Genomic DNA, 15,347 nt, shown 5'->3' with positions numbered 1-15,347 from the left:
ATTTTAGCTTTGCCAGTTTTAAACATTTAAGAGCCAGAGAACGCCCCACAGTGAGAAGATTTGTGCGTGCGCTCATCCGAAGCATGCAAACCTGTCTCAGAACAAAATATTAAGCTCTCTCTGAAGTATTGTTAAAATGGACAAATTCCCTCAAAAATTGTCAAAATGCCTGTCTTGGTAAGTAGGGATGGGTACCGAGAGCCGGTATTAAAAGGGCCCCGGGGCTAAATTATGAAAGACCGTAGTATCAGTAAGATCTGACGGTATCGTTTCTGCTTTCGGTACTGGAGGGGAAAAAATTTATGTACTATGTATTTTTGCTTAATAATGTTATCGTGCACATTTTATCTCACCAAACATTTCTAATGTGCGATCATATTAAGAAGTTTGTCTGTGAGATCTGCGAGATCTCTCATGCGCGCCGCGGAGGCTGTCTGTCAGTCACACACACACACCACAACGAGCGCGGCGCACACACAGACATAACAGTATGAAAACTCCCGCTTAATTATAAAGTGACGATGGCGAAGAGATTTGCTTAATAATGTTATCGTGCACATTTTATCTTACCAAGCATTTCTAATTTGCGATATTATTATTAAGACGTTTGTCTGTGAGATCTGCAAGATCTCTCATGCGCACCGCGGAGGCTGTCTGTTAGTCACACACACACACACACACACAACAAGAACGAACGCGGCTCACACACACACACATAAGGCCGGCGACACACTGGATGTGTGGCGCAAGCGTCTCAGCGGCTTGGCGTGTCTGTTTTTAATTCGGCTCCCATGTTAACAGGTTAGAGCTTGCAGACTGTCTACGTGAGACGCGCGGAAAACGCGTGCATGCTAGAAATAGAACCGATGCCTATTTTTCACGCGACACGCGCGTTGGAAGCGTTTCAAATTTTTATATTTGAAAGTCTATAGGTTGACATAAATTCAGATATAAATGTAATTTAAAAAATAAGTAATTATTGATTTTCAAATATTTCACCTGTCAAACATAGTCTATTTTGCCGTCAATACTGTTGACGGTGTCCTTTATCAGTAGGTGTAGGTGTAAAAAATGGTAATATTGTTGTCATGAAGACATGAGCCTGGTCTGTCGGCGGCCTCCCTCTATGTCACCTACATCAGCAGCAGCGTGCCAGCGCCGCGTCAGGCACGGTTCTGGTGTGTAAAGACACAGAAAACGAGCTCGTTTTTTCCAGGTGCATCCGCACCGCATCGAGTTAAACACATCTCAACTTTTCAGAATGCCGCAAGCGCACCGCAGGTCATGTAACTTCCTCACCTTTTCCGTAACAACATTGAAAGCTTCATGGAGAGAGCAGGTCATGGTTGCTTAGCAACGGCAGACTCCTCAGGATTGGCAAGTACCCGAAGGCTTTGGGGAAAAAAAATCAGAAAGCAGCGTTTTCCACGCATTTTAGACACGATATGTGAACGGCCCCTTACAGTACGAAAACGTACTCGGTTACTAAACGTAACCTTGGTTCTCTCTAGAAGAGCGAACGAGTACTGCGTCTTAGCTAAGACGCTACGGGAAAAGTCTCTTTTCACGAAATACTGAAGCAAAAAATTATCCTTAATTTTGTATTTTTGTAAAGCGCATTTGCAGCAGTACACAGTCATAGGCGAGACGGCTCGTTCGCTCATTGGCTTGTTCTGCGGCAACTGCACAGCCTATCGAGCGCAGGCTGATGCAACATCAGACCAATAAGGGCGCTTCGCGCCCTTCTTGCCACTTCCCGCCGAAACGGGTGTGGCCCAACCTATAAAAGGAGCTCGAAAAGGCTGACTCACCTGATTTATTTAATCGCCGAAGCGAACCAGAGTGAATCGTACGCACGGCAGAGAACGCAGTACTCGTTCGCTCTTCTAGAGAGAACCGAGGTTACGTTTAGTAACCGAGTACGTTCTCTTACGAGAGCTCTCTCGTACTGCGTCTTAGCTAAGACGCTACGGGAACCCAATGTAAAACGCCGTGCGCGCAGGGATCACACACCAATAAACCTGAAGCAACGCCCAGGATTTACAGTGCACAGTCACCTGAGGGACTCACAGAGACTCCAGGACAGAAAGGGGGAAAGCTCTCCGTCCAATATCTAGCAGCATCCGTAGATGCGGCAATATGACATCACACAGCCGAGGCAAGGCCTGACCAATGTGGCAATGCGGGTCTTACGCAATACTGCCCATATAACAGTTGGCAGTGCATAGCGCTCGTGAACTCAGAATTCCCCTCAGGGCCCTGATTCGACTATACCGACAACAGCCTTGCTTGCAAGGCGGGGACCTCCAGGTTATAGAACCTGATAAATGTAGATGGCGATGCTCAACCTGCCGCCATACATATATCCTGCAAGGAGATCCCAGTAGACCACGCCCACAACGAGGCGACGCCTCTTGTGGAGTGTGCTCTGACGCCCAACGGGCACTGAAGGCCCCTGGAAGCGTAAGCTAACGCTATGGCGTCAACTATCCATCTGGATAGAGTCTGTCTCGAAACAGCCATTCCCTTGGAACGTCCACCGAACGAGACAAACAGCTGCTCCGTCTGCCGAAAGGCAGCAGAGCGAGAAACATAAGCTCTTAAAACCCTGACAGGGCAAAGAAGACTCGAGTCTCTATCCTCTCCTGACACCGGCAGGGCAGACAGGGCAATAACCTGAGCCCGAAACGGTGTGTTGAGGGATTTCGGCACATAACCGTGCCTAGGTTTGAGTATGACCCTTGAGTCATTGGGCCCAAACTCCAAGCACGACTGGCTCACCGAGAGCGCGTGCAAATCACCCACACGCTTCACAGAAGCGAGAGCCAACAAGAATACTGTCTTGAACGACAGATTCTGAAGGTTAACCGATTGGATAGGCTCAAAACGGGGGACCCTTCAAGGCCTCCAAAACCGCCGCGAGGTCCCACATAGGGACTGACGGAGGTCTGGGAGGATTCAGCCTCCTAGCTCCTCTGAGGAACCGGATGACTAAATCGTTCCTTCCTATTGACTGACCGGACGCCGTTTCAGAAACGCCGTGATGGCCGCCACATAAACTTTGAGCGTGGATGGGGCTCTGCCCTTATCCAACAGCTCCTGTAGGAAGGAGAGGACCTCTGTCACCTCACAACTAAGGGGTGAATAACCTCGAGCTGTGCACCAGCTGGAGAACACCGACCACTTCGAGGCATACAGACGTGTCGACGGAGCTCTAGCCTGAGCGATGGTATTTAGCACTCCCACTGCGAGATCAGCGGGTAACCGTTGAGCACCCACACATGGAGGGACCACAACTCCGGTTGAGGGTGCCAAATCGAGCCCCTGGCCTGCGAGAGGAGGTCCCTCCTCAACGGTACCGGCCACGGGGCGACATCTGCTTACTGCATCAAATCTGGGAACCATGGTTGGTTCTTCCAAAGAGGTGCTACAAGCAGTATTGAACATCTCGTTTCTCTCACCCGTTCTATCACCTGCGGAAGGAGGGAGACGGGAGGAAACGCATAAAGTGGGCAGCACGGCCATCTCCGTGACAGCGCGCTTTCGTTCTTGGAAAAGAACGCGGGGCAGTGAGCGTTTTCGTGGGACGCAAAGAGGTCCACCTCCGCCATGCCAAATCTCTCCCACAACAGCCGGACTGTTTGCGGGTGTAGAGACCATTCGCCCGTAGGAACATTGCCTCTGGACAGCCTGTCTGGACCCAGATTCTGCAGTCCAGGCACATGCACTGCTCTCAGCGAGCGCACGTTGCGATTTATGTAGGACACCACGGACATGTTGTCCGAACAGACTACGACGTGGTGATCCTTGATATGGGGACAAAAGCGCGTCAGCGCGTTCTCCACTGCCAGCATTTCCAGGCAGTTGATATGATGGAGCTTTTCCCGTTCTGACCATAGGCCAAAGGACGGTCTGCCTTCGAGCAGCGCTCCCCATCCCGAAGTGGAGGCGTCCGTCAACACCATCTTCACACTCGGGGAAGTCCCCAGGCTTACACCTGATCGGTACCAGCCGTTCGCTGTCCAAGGTGCTAGAGCCGCAACACAGCTCTGATCGACCTTGAAATGCAGCCGGCCAGACACCCACGCTTTGCGCGGCACCCGAGCCTTCAGCCAGAACTGCAGGGGGCGCATGCGGAGCATGCCCAGCCGCAGAACCAGAGATGCTGAGGCCGTGAGACCCAGCATCTTTTGACAGTGTTTGAGCGACACGGTCGCGCCGCAGCGGAAAGAACTCGCTGCGTGCTGAATGCCCATTGCGCGCTGTGGTGACAGCCGCGCCGTCATGGTACACTAGTTCAGAACTATACCCAGAAACAGGATCGTCTGACTGGGGTTCAGCGAACTCTTCGCCCAATTGACACTGAGACCGAGCTTCTCGAGGTGATCGAGTAAAACGGCCCTGTGGTCCACGAGCTCCGCTCGTGATCGGGCCAGAACCAGCCAGTCGTCCAAATAATTCAGCACTCGTATGCCTCTGAGTCTGAGAGGAGCAAGCGCTGCATCCATGCACCTCATAAACGTACAAGGAGCTATGGACAAGCCGAATGGCAGGACTGTAAACTGGTATGCCTGGCCCTCGAAGGCGAATCTCAAATATCGCCTGTGGTTTGACGCTATGTATTTGAAATTACGCGTCCTTCAGATCTATTGACATGAACCAGTCCCCTCTGCGAATCTGCGCGAGGAGCTTCCTGGTCGTGAGCATTTTGAAACTGCGTTTCATCAATGCCTTGTTCAGCTGTCTTAGATCCAGTATGGGCCTGAGACCCCCGTCTCTCTTGGGCACCAGAAAGTATCTGCTGTACAGCCCCCCCTCTCTTTGAGCTTGAGACACAGGCTCTACAGCCCCTTTGCTCTACAGTTATGATATTTCGGCCCGAAGTATGTGTGCTACTTCTGTTTTGACCATAGTTTCGACGCGCGCTGAAAAGCGCGGTGGGCGTCGAGAAAACTGTAGCGAGTAGCCTCTTTATAATGCCTAGCACCCAATCCGAAACCCCTGGAAGCGCTGACCATGCATCTGCATGAATGGCTAATGGCTAGATGCGAAGCGCGCTCTGTTGACTGGGCAAAGGTGGCGCTCGAGTGTGCTGCACATCTGAGGCGGGGAGCGCGCTGATCACAGCGGGCAGATCGCTCTTCCTCGACCCCGTCCCGGCGCCTCACCGACTGGGGGGAAGCTGAGCGGGTGCCTTGGGACTCGATATATCTGCGAGTAACCGTGGGCTGCATGTGTGCACATTTACCACTTTCAACTCGCTGTCTGCCTGTGCAGAATGTACGTGCACGGGCCTCGTTTTTACAGAAGCCCCGCGCCGTATGTGACATAGTGTATGTGGGCACTGGGAAGTGGGCACGTTTACTATGCTGCGCGCTCGACCGATCTGTGTCGATCATATGTGCGCTAGCCCTGTGTGCAGGGCTGTGCTTACATGTGGAGATGGGCACTGGGTAGTGGGCATCGTCACTGCATTTATAGCACCATCGGCCGTGGCCGGACGAGCGTGCACGGGTTTCGTTTTTACAGAAACCACATGACGCGTGTGACATAGTAATTGTGGGCACTGAGGGGTGGGCACGCTTACTATGCAGTGTGCGCGACCGACTTGAGTCGACATTATGGGTGCAGGCCCTGTGTGCAGGGCTGTGCTTACATGTGGAGATGGGCACTGAGGAGTGGGCATCGTCACAACATTTATAGCACCATCGGCCGTGGCCGGAACACCAGAAAAAAACACTCTTTTTGTGAAACATCTGGGTAGCCGTGATAACGGCTTTTGTGTGCAGGCAAGCGGGCACTCGTGCAGGCTTGCGCATTGCAGAAGACACTGAGGCAGTCACAACTCTTGGAACCGCAACAGCGGCGCACTTGGGTGAGAGCTCGGCCGCAGCGGAACTCGAACACCGGCGCTTTCCCAGCAGTGCTAGGATGCTTTCGGGGCTTCTGGCTTTACCGCAATCCTCTGCCGCAGCTCCCGCGGCGCGGGGCGACGGCTTGAAGAGCGAGAACGGGGTCCCGAGCTGCGTTGCTGACGCTGTCGCGATGACGCAGCAGAAGGCGGTGGGCGTGACTGAGAGCTCTGTGGGTTCGGTCTAGAGCGGCTAGCTGCAGAACTGGAGCGCTTCGGCAAGAAGTGCTTGAACGCCTGCGAAGCTTTCTGGTCCTCGGCGAATCTCTCCACAAACTCGTTGACGGAAGATCCGAAGAGGTCGGCAGGAGTTAGCGGCGCGTCAAGGAACGCAAGCGCGCTCAGACTCCTTGATGTCAGAAAGCGTCAGCCACAAATGCCTCTCAGCCACCGTAGCGGAAGCCATAACCCGTCCCATGGCCTGTGCAGCGGACTTAGTAGCGCGGAGGGAGAGATCCGAAGCACTCCTCAGATCCGCGAGACAGATCGCTTCAGGTCCCATCTCATCCAGCTTGCGGAGAAGATCGCCCTGGAAAATCTGTAGCGTAGCCATGGTGTGTAGCGCAGACGCAGCCTGCCCAGCAGCAGAGAATATCCGTGCGAGCAGCGATGACGTCATGCGGCAGGCTTTGGGTGGCAGCGCCGCCTTAGTCTGCCGTCCAGCAGAGGGCGGGCAAAGGTGCGCTGCTATAGCCTGTTCCACCGGCGGAAGTGACAGGTAGCCTCTGTTCTTAGCACCGTCCAGTGTGGAGAATGCTGGCGAAACAGATGAGCGGATTCTCGCCGAGAATGGAGCGTCCCAAGCTTTCGCCACTTCTTCGTGAAGCTCAGGAAGAAAAGGGGCGTGCTTTGAGCTTGAGGAAGAGCGCTCATCCGGAAGATAGCTACCATCCAGCCGGGAACGTGAAGGGGGGGCTGGTGCAGACCACTCGAGGCCGAGGATCGCCGCGGCCAGCGAGAGTACACGCATCAGCTCCTTATCGATATCCCCCCGTCTGCTGGGCCTCTGAGCAGCGGGCGCGAGATCCACGGAGCTCGCCCAACCCTCACTGCCCGAAGCAAGCAGAGAGCACGTGTCTTCTTCCTCCGACGCGGGCCTGAGATCCACTTCCTCAGATGACGCGTCGGCAAGCAGCGAATGCTGAGCATCGGGAAGCGATGCAGGGGAGGCCGGCGAAGCGGAGGGAACCGGCGAGCTCGGCCGAGCTGGAGGCGGTTCTGGCAGGCGCTGCGAGCGGCGCTTCTTACGGCGCTGCGGCGCAGCGGATGATGCAGGCTTCGAGAAGGATGCCAGGCGAGTCCTCAGAGTCACCATAAGCATTAACTCGCAATGAGGGCATCCGCCGTCAGCGAGCGCGAGCGCTGCATGGTCCTCACCCAGACAGGAGACGCAGATGACGTGACGATCTCCTTCGCTGAGAGGGGCTCTGCACGAGCCGCACGAGGGCATCTTTAAAAAGACGCCGCTCTTTTGTGAATGTGCGTCGCAGGGCGAACACACACACAGGATATAACAGAACAAGGATGTAAAGGATATGGGCGCCGGATAGCGCAGCAGGAACGGCAGCGGAAGGCGGCGATGCCAGCGGCTTCAGGATGGCTCGTCCTGCTGATATGTTCTTCCAGACGGCGCTTGCTTCCTCGTGATCCAGCGATGCGTGAGCTTCGCTGAAGAGATGAAAAATCAGGTGAGTCAGCCTTTTCGAGCTCCTTTTATAGGTTGGGCCACACCTGTTTCGGCGGGAAGTGGCAAGAAGGGCGCGAAGCTCGATAGGCTGTGCAGCTGCCGCAGAACAAGCCAATGAGCGAACGAGCCGTCTCACCTATGGCTGTGTACTTCTGCAAATGCGCTTTACAAAAATACAAAATTAAGGATAATTTTTTGCTTCAGTATTTCGTGAAAAGAGACTTTTCTTTTAGCGTTTGTTTCATTAGCAAACAGACATCTGGCACGTTTTCTCTCAGAATCATTCGCTGATGGAGAGGAAAAGTTAAATAGAGATGAAGACGTTTTCACACTGAAAGAGAAGCGATCTCGCTCTCATAGACGTGCCAGGCTATATCTGCAGCTAAACTGAATAAAAGCAGAATGAACTGATGAAACTAAAAAATACCCACAAACAATTTATGAATGATGCAGTGCTAATTGACATTTATTACAGTACAGAAACTATAAAGTATATTTTCTACCTTATTCTGTGTAGAAAATTTAAATAATTGCTAATTAAATGTAGCCTAGTATATAAAACAATCATAAAATTGCCATTAGGAAAAAAATATCGATTACAAATGATTGATTATTGTCCAGCAGTGTATTTGATTTATTACAGCTAATTAAAAGTAATTAAAAAAGAAGATAATTCCTTGTTAATAAATAAAAAAAAAAAAAAATAATAATTATTATTATTATTATATAGGCTACATACATAAAATTATTGTATTTGACATTTCTGTCACTTCTGAAATTATGGCTACGCCCCTGGTGTGACAAAATGTTAGCTTATACATAATACTCTTTAAGCTCTTTTTTAAAAACTTGGTTTACATACATTTTTACGTATGCCATGTCGCATCATAAACTAGCATTTAACAATGGACAAAAGTTTTTTTTTTTTTTTTTTTCTAACCTATGGTTCTCTAACCATAAATGCTACTGTAATTTGCCCCCTGACTAAGCATTTAAAGAATTTAGGAGAAGCATTTAAATAATCCCATGAATGCACTTAAAGAATGCAGAATCGAATCGTTATAATCGAATCGAATCGATTTAACTGTGAATCGAATCGAATTGAATCGTTCTAAATTTGCAAAAATCGTTCTTGAATCGAATCGAAAACCTATGAATCGTAATCGAATCGCTGCCTTGCCAAAGATTCACAGCCCTAGTTAAGGATGATTGCTACGTAGTATATGGTGTTTCCATTTGCCAACTTCAAGTGAGTTGCGGGGTAAACCGAAAATCCTCCTTCACTACTGATACTGTGACTATTCTTATTTGTATGTGTTCATTCGCTGGCATTCTCCACATTTCTTTTTTTCTCCCTTAAAAACAAATTTGTCATTTCTGATGCTCAATTTTACCTAAACTAATGGCTGTTGATGACTATTTGAATTGAATTCTGCCAAAGTGCGCGCTTGTATGTGTTCATTAAATGCGTAATGTTATGCAAGTCTGCTCATGTCTGAAAATAATATATGAAAAACAAAATAATTTCACATAAAAACAGGCTATAGCTTTTATTTAATAAATATTTAGTAATAAATATTTTATTAATGTAAAAAATAAAATTAATTTTAAAACTGAAAGTTTTTTTAAATTATTATTAGGGCTGTTGCGGTATTATGCGATATGCGGTATTACCGCCGGTTCTAACATGTATTACACATGTATTTGCGCACGACTTTGGACAGCAGCGGAAATCTAGACTGATTATCGCGCCACTACTGGCCCACCAGGACAGTGGATTCACGTTGGAGTCGATGATGCACTCCTCATGCAGATAGCGTGTGAGCTCGTTATCTGCTCACGCTCTCTGGGCACTGACGCGGAGGTCGTCCGTGACTTCAGCAGGTATGCCTGTCACTTTCACGGCTGTATTTTACAGATTTCGCAAAGGCTTCAGCTACTCCTAACTGTCAGCCGGTACAGGTCTCAGCTGTTCTTTTTGATGTTGCTCCGCGACCTGATGCTTGAGGGGATAGCTGCGCTGGATGACAGGGGACACTCTAAAACGCTTCCCGTGAAAAACACTTAACATGGCTTAATGTACTAAGACAGTGATATTAACAGACCAAACTCACTAAAAACCTGGATGATGCGACTGCAGCAATATTGTGCCAGAACACCCACCACACACCAGCTTACCGGTGGAGAGGAGACAGAGTGATGAAGCCAATCAGCAGATATGGGGATTGTTAGGAGGCCATGATGGTCAGAGGCCAATGGGCGAATTTAGCCAGGATGCCAAGGTCACACCTCTACTCTTTTCGAAAGACATCATGGGATTTTTAATGACCACAGAGAGTCAGGACCTCGGTTTAACGCCTCATCCGAAGGAAGAATATCTATATTATGAAAACAAAAGTCAAGATCTCATGACAGAACACAGACCGGCTGAATGTTGCTTTCATTTAGATTGCTAAACTCCAACTCCAAATGTAACAGCGAAGCTCTGATTCGGGGATTTGAACTATTGATTTCTGGCAACCGCACTCATAAAAGCTCGTGTAGTATTGGCGTGTTAAAATTATTGTGATATATTGCTAATATTCAATATATTGCCCAGCCCTAATTTGTTAGTGATAATATTCAAATGGTTTACTTGGTATTTCAGGTAGGTATATGATATTCCCATTAGTGCTGGGTATTATATTGAAGATGCACGATCTGTTCACTTGGGATTTTGCCGGAAATGTTAAATTAAGCAAAGTTGGGAATATTGCAAATATTGCAATGTGCTTTTTATTTCGGAAAGTTATCAGGAAAGCCCCTTCTGCGTTTAAATCGGATATATGGACTTCGGATTTGTAAACAAGAAAGGGATGTTAGTAGGGATGCACTGAATTTTCAGCATCCTGAAAATTATCAAAGAGAAAAACGGCCAACATTGCGAGCAAATAAGAAAGGCTACATATAATAATAAGAATAATATATATGGCACTCCCCACCCAGGAGTGTTCAGCGTGCATGTTTCACTCTCCTCGTCACGGCGTGGTTTGAAGCTCCGCTCAATATCAATATCAGCTGTACTTGGCAATGCTGGTAAAATGATGCTACCTTCAGTGACGCTATGCTAAGCTCATATGCTCTGATAATAATAGCTTTGTAGGACTACAATTATTTGGATAAGTAAAAAGTGAATAAAAGTGTTGAAGTGAATAAAAAGTAATATATTGATATTTAATATTAAGGTAACACTTTACAGTAAGGTTCCATTAATGTTAGTTAATGGAATTTTCATTTTGGTGCATTCCTAGGTGTAAGACAACATGTTTTATTTAATTTAATTAAATTTAACCATAATTTACTTTTAAATGCCCCAATTGCTGAAAGGTCTGAACAACTTTTTTGCTTAAGATCGAGTTGCACTGTAATATCACAATATATTTTTAAAATCGCACACAAGTATCGTGATAACGTATCGTGAGGCCTCTGGGTGATTACCTCCCCTACTTTAGTCCTGGTAAGAAACTTTGGTTTTCACGAGACTCATCAATAACAATTTAGATTTTGAATATATTTTAGGGTTGTCTAAGCTCTTTACTTAATGTTTAATACTGTAAGTAAATGCTCCAGATTTTGTTACGGGTAACAAGTCACATTTTCTGATTGTAGTTTTCCTGGTTATATGATGTGTAGGTTTTATGCAGATAACCACAATCCTAACATTCCTGATTCTGGCACTGCAAATACTTTTACTGTTATTAGTCAGATTTGCACTGCTTGTTCTCCCTTTTCAGATAACCTGGCAGGGCAGGCAAATTGTCTAAGACTCTTTGTATAAATAATGTGTTTGATAGAATGCATGGTTGGACACATGTACAGTCGTGGCCAAAAGTTTTGAATTACATATTAGTTTTCAAAACGTTTGATGCTAAACTTCTTTTAGATCTTTGTTTCAGTTGTTTCTGTGATGTACTGAAATATAATTACAAGCACTTCATACGTTTCAAAGGCTTTTATCGACAATTACATGACATTTATGCAAAGAGTCAGTATTTGCAGTGTTGGCCCTTCTTTTTCAGGACCTCTGCATTTCGACTGGGCATGCTCTCAATCAACTTCTGGGCCAAATCCTGACTGATAGCAACCCGCCTCTTGAGGATTGACCACAAGTTCTCAATGGGATTAAGATCTGGGGAGTTTCCAAAATTTCAACATTCTGGTCCCCGAGCCACTTAGTTATCACTTTTGCCTTATGGCACGGTGCTCCATCGTGCTGGAAAATGCATTGTTCTTCACCAAACTGTTGTAGGATTGTTGGAAGAAGTTGCTGTTGGAGGGTGTTTTACATTTACATTTACATTTATTCATTTAGCTGACGCTTTTATCCAAAGCAACTTACAATTGCTATATATGTCAGAGGTCGCAAGCCTCTGGAGCAACTAGGGGTTAAGTGTCTTGCTCAGGGACACATTGGTGTCTCACAGTGGATTTGAACCCGGGTCTCTCACACCAAAGGCATGTGACTTATCCACTGCGCCAACACCACCCCTATGGTTTTGGTACCATTCTTTATTCATGGCTGTGTTTTTGGGCAGAATTGTGAGTGAGCCCACTCCCTTGGATGAGAAGCAACCCCACACATGAATGGTGTCAGGATGCTTTACTGTTGGCATGGCACAGGACTGATGGTAGCGCTCACCTTTGTTTTCCGGACAAGCCTTTTTCCAGATGCCCCAAACAATCGGAAAGGGGCTTCATCTGAGAATATGACTTTGCCCCAGTCCTCAGCAGTCCATTCACTATACTTTCTGCAGAAGATCAATCTGTCCCTGATGTTTTTTTTTTGGAGAAACGTGGCTTCTTTGCTGCCCTTCTTGACACCAGGCCATCTTCCAAAAGTCTTCGCCTCGCTGTGCGTGCAGATGCGCTCACACCTGCCTGCTGCCATTCCTGAGTAAGCTCTGCACTGGTGGCACTCCGATCCCGCAGCTGAATCCTCTTTAGGAGACGATCCTGGCACTTGCTGGACTTTCTTGGACGCCCTGAAGCCTTCTTTACAAGAATTGAACCTCTTTCCTTGAAGTTCTTGATGATCCTATAAATTGTTGATTTAGGTGCAATCTTAGTAGCCACAATATCCTTGCCTGTGAAGCCATTTTTGTGCAACGCAATGATGGCTGCACGCGTTTCTTTGCAGGTCACCATGGTTAACAATGGAAGAACAATGATTCCAAGCATCACCCTCCTTTTAACATGTCAAGTCTGCCATTCTAACCCAATCAGCCTGACATAATGATCTCCAGCCTTGTGCTCGTCAACATTCTCACCTGAGTTAACAAGACGAATTACTGAAATGATCTCAGCAGGTCCTTTAATGACAGCAATGAAATGCAGTGGAAAGGTTTTTTTGGGATTAAGTTAATTTTCATGGCAAAGAAGGACTATGCAATTCATCTGATCACTCTTCATAACATTCTGGAGTATATGCAAATTGATATTATAAAAACTTAAGCAGCAACTTTTCCAATTTCCAATATTTATGTAATTCTCAAAACTTTTGGCCACGACTGTATGCAGGAAACATGAATGGTAGAAATTCGTTTTCATTTTTATACAACAGGTAAATGTGTTTATCTGTAAAAGATATTAGGTATATTTAAGCTATCCTAGAGTTTGTACGTGAGGCCCCAATTGCAGTAGTATGATATATTTTTGTCCCATGACCTTGATTGACAGTTAACATTGGGAATCAATTTGGTTGTTTGTAATTCCATTTTGATTATATAATTTGTAGTCCAAACCAATGACTAACATTGCTTAGTTTGTTTTAGCAGTCCAGCTTATTAACTACTTGTTCCAAACCTCAGATTGTCCATTGTAAGGTGCTTTGGAGAGAAGTATCTGCTGAAATGAGTTGAGTAGAGGATGGTTGCTACTTACGCCTTGCAGCAAAACCCAGTCTATTATCCTGTAAAATAAAGCTAGGTTAGCACTGATAGCATTAATATTCTCGTGTCTTGGAGCGAGGCGATCTGTAGGCTATGCTAGAGCTCTTTAGCTAGGCCAAAAGAGGTTTTTGCACACCTTCCCCTTGGCCCTCTTTGAGACGCTGGAGGATGCAGGAACTAGGACAGTTGCTTTAATTTTAGCTGCTCCAGCCCTCTGGCAGCCCAGAACAGCTTTGTACTCCAGACTTTTTTGACTAAGACCTACAGAGGAGCTCAAAAAGTTTTCAGCGCTCTCGAAAACAGGACGTCAAATTATAAGATAAATAAAACTGTCCTCATTCCTAGAAAAAGTTTATATAGATTTCTTGCTTGCGTATGCACATTTTTAATGCAAAATAAAAGCTGTTGTCTATGGTACGGTATGGTTTCTAAAGAAAGTTTACTCTGCTTTGTTCTTTCTTTTACTTTATTTACCTTCTGTTAGTATCAACAGTATCAAAGTTCAAATGGGAGAAGTGAATGTGAATCACACAAGACAAAAGACAAAAGTTAGTCAGTCTTAGTCACTTAAGACTGACTAACTTTTGAACTAACTGACTAACTGACTAAGAAAATTATGTAATTTAATTTTCATTTTCATTTTGCACCAAACGTTGCACAAATGTATTGGAAAATGTAAATGTAAATACAGTAATGCATTGTCATTTTGCATATTACATTGCAAATTGAATATTGCTACCCATATGCTTCCATACGAAATAAGCACCAATTAACATTAGAAGTAGAGATTTCAATTTTCGATCATTTCCATGGTCGATTGTCATTTAAATCAATTAATCCTGAAGACTACTACAAAAGCTACTCGAAAGAAAAGTTACATTACACGCATTCGCGTATAGACTGAAATGTTCATCCTCCTCATATGAGCAAAAAGTCTTGGTATAACAGCAGAGTGGACCAGTATACTATGTCTATTTAAACTGACCAGTGTAACCCTTTATATGTTTGGTTGACTGTATTTTATTTTGATTATGAACAGACTGCGTAAATATAAATTGTGAAAATTGTAGCATATGTGGGGTTTTATTTACAAATCATAAGCTCTGTTTATAACAAGTGTGTGTCATTCACTTTTAATCACAGTTTTCGCATCTTTTACTGTGGTAAACGTGTGGGGTGGGAAGTGAAAGACTTCATTCCATATGAATTTAGAATTTGTTTGATTTATTAATTTGTTTCCTCATTTTAGTTAAATCAGGGGTTAAGGAGCAAAATTAATGAAACATGGACTGTGGCCACAAATTAATAAGTCGTGGGAATGAATTAAAGTAGGAATGAATAGCCTGTCCTGTGTCCCACTGCGTGTGCAAAGCGCACGATATGAATCACATTAAAAGCTTAATTTGTACATTATGAATGAACTATTATGAATGCATTTATATACTGTCACTGTCCCTCACAGCCGCTCGCACGTGTTTTACACATGAGCCGCACGCAGCCCAAAATGAAATGTCTTAATCGACCATCGATAGCTTTAATAAATTTAATCTCTTTAACGGCAATTAATCGATCACCGATTAATCGTTGACGTCCCTAATTAGAAGGTAGGCTATATTGAAAGAAACGGCTTACTAAAATATACAATGTACAAAAGCTTATAAACATTCGGGTAGCATAATATTTATCTCCAGCAAGTCATTGTGACCATAAACTCATTTTTTTCATTAGTTGTTTTTTGCTTAATCTGTTAGTGATGTCTTCAAAATTTAATGCATGTTTAAATAATACTGCCATGGAAACAAGTTATTACAGCTGCCATTTA

At 45.8% G+C, this 15,347-nt stretch overlaps 1 protein-coding gene across 2 annotated transcripts in view; it reads left to right on the top strand.

Moving 5' to 3' along the window:
* Window positions 1–15,347, top strand: part of LOC132096829 (rho GTPase-activating protein 21-like) — a 68,454-nt gene that overhangs the window by 38,067 nt on the left and 15,040 nt on the right. The gene's annotated exons all lie outside the window — the stretch shown is intronic.

The sequence above is a fragment of the Carassius carassius genome, chromosome 20, assembly GCF_963082965.1.
Source record: "Carassius carassius chromosome 20, fCarCar2.1, whole genome shotgun sequence".
NCBI lineage: Eukaryota > Metazoa > Chordata > Actinopteri > Cypriniformes > Cyprinidae > Carassius > Carassius carassius.
This window is presented reverse-complemented; position numbering and strand designations above follow the sequence as displayed.